A 1767-nucleotide genomic window follows, 5' to 3' on the forward strand; every position below is an offset into this window, starting at 1 on the left:
ATCCATGAAATAACTGGCCTTTAAAAATAAAAATCTCCCTACCTCTATGGGAATTTAACATATGTGTGTACAGTATGTGTTTATTTGTGCCCCCTGTATTTTAAGGAAGAACATTTATTTATTTACAACACATTTTCATTCTCAAAGAAAATTGGTGTCCTTAAAGGTTGGATTTTCCTAAATTCTTTGAACTAAGGCATTAAGATCTATTTCCAAAAGATGTTTTTTTATTCCTCTTTTTAATCAACTTTAGACTGGTGTGTGTAAACATATGCAAGCCACTGTATAATCCATTCTTTAAATGTCAAAGTGAGCACTGACATGACCTCTCCAACTCCTCCCTGCTTGTTTTTCGTGTGCAAATTAGCAATGCATGTGGCTCCCTCTTGAGGCTGCCCCAATACACACTCCCCAAAGTCTTCCACAGACACACACAGCACATGCTTGCTCTTGATCAACAACAACTGATTCCATTGCGCAAGCTCAGGAACCAGCTGAGTTGTGACGCTGCTGTGGCGCAGAGTCACAACTGAGCAGAAATGTCTGAGGGAACACGATGGTACAAGAGGCTGAAATTACACTGAGCAGCAATATTATAACTGTATATCTGTGTGGTTCAGATTTCTTCCATGACTTCAGACTGCAGCTGACTGTTGGCGTGTGTGCTAGTTCCTGCTGGTACAGGTTCCCATGCCAGTCTTGGGCAAAGATATTCAAATCTCTTAATATTGCACTAAAACTGAAAAAATCATACAGCCACAATAAATAAAAGTAGTCAACGAAGTGATCATAAGATTATTGACCTCATCCCATGCCAACAGTGTGTGAAGGTTGAATTAAGGGTCCATTTTTACTTATGTAATCCTCCTTATATTTGCTGATCAGATCCAGGCAACAACAGACCCTCATTTGTTTCCTCTGCTAAATCTCAAAATGTATTATGTGGCCATATTATACCATGATTTAGTAGATGTCGGCTGTTGTTGTTTAAGACAAACATATCCATAAATTAACCTGTGTTTTCCACAATGTGTGGATGCCTTCCTGCCTGTTTGTCAGTGTGTTTGCCCCGAATGTAATACCACCCCTCCCTGTAAATCCATAATCGCCCCATCAAGCCTTTTATAACTTGATATCCAGAGAAAACAGCTGAGTGCATGCTCAGATATAAGTGTTGCTTCATTTCTTGTAATGACAGCTGCTCGCATTATGTAAGGGTTTTGGACTGGTGTGTGTACGTACAGCATAGACTACATTACAAAGACATCACATAACCAATGTTCTTACAGAACAAAAGATAAATGCGATCCAAGGCTCATAATGCTCAGTGGCCATAGTTATAATTTGTTTTACTTACCCGACCAAATAAAGTATGATTGTCTTTGGGTGTGGTCGTTGTAACGGATCCCCGTTCTCTAGCTGTTCTTCGGAGATTGTTTTGATCTCAAAGTTGTTTATCGGCGAGTCCTCGCTGTGTCCTGGAACGTCACCAAGCCCCGCCCACTGAGGCGGGGCCGTGGACAGAGCGGGTACGCGTCAGTCACTGCGTCATACGTGCACCACCCAAATCCACTTTTCCTTCTGCATAGCTTTTAGGACAGAAATTATATTTGTGTGTTCATATCTGTCTCCTCAAGCTATAACTCAGAGTAAAGCCGTTATGGATGAGATATGGCAATAAGAAGAGTAGAGTAACTTGGAAACAACGTTTTGTCCCCAGGGCCATCCAGCTCTTCAATACTGGGCCTTAAAATGAGCCTGTCCCTA

General features: G+C 41.3%; 1 protein-coding gene and 1 long non-coding RNA gene across 2 annotated transcripts in view; one reads left to right on the top strand and one right to left on the bottom strand.

The window, feature by feature from the left end:
• si:ch211-260e23.9 (tumor protein p53-inducible nuclear protein 2) overlaps nt 1-1503 on the bottom strand; it is a gene marked incomplete at its 5' end in the record, with an annotated part of 5391 nt that extends 3888 nt beyond the window's left edge. The window contains 1 exon segment of the mRNA XM_032510934.1: nt 1358-1503.
• LOC116686018 (uncharacterized) overlaps nt 1-1767 on the top strand; it is a 13948-nt gene that overhangs the window by 2179 nt on the left and 10002 nt on the right. The gene's annotated exons all lie outside the window — the stretch shown is intronic.

This window comes from Etheostoma spectabile, unplaced genomic scaffold, assembly GCF_008692095.1.
Source record: "Etheostoma spectabile isolate EspeVRDwgs_2016 unplaced genomic scaffold, UIUC_Espe_1.0 scaffold285, whole genome shotgun sequence".
NCBI classification, from domain to species: Eukaryota; Metazoa; Chordata; class Actinopteri; order Perciformes; family Percidae; genus Etheostoma; species Etheostoma spectabile.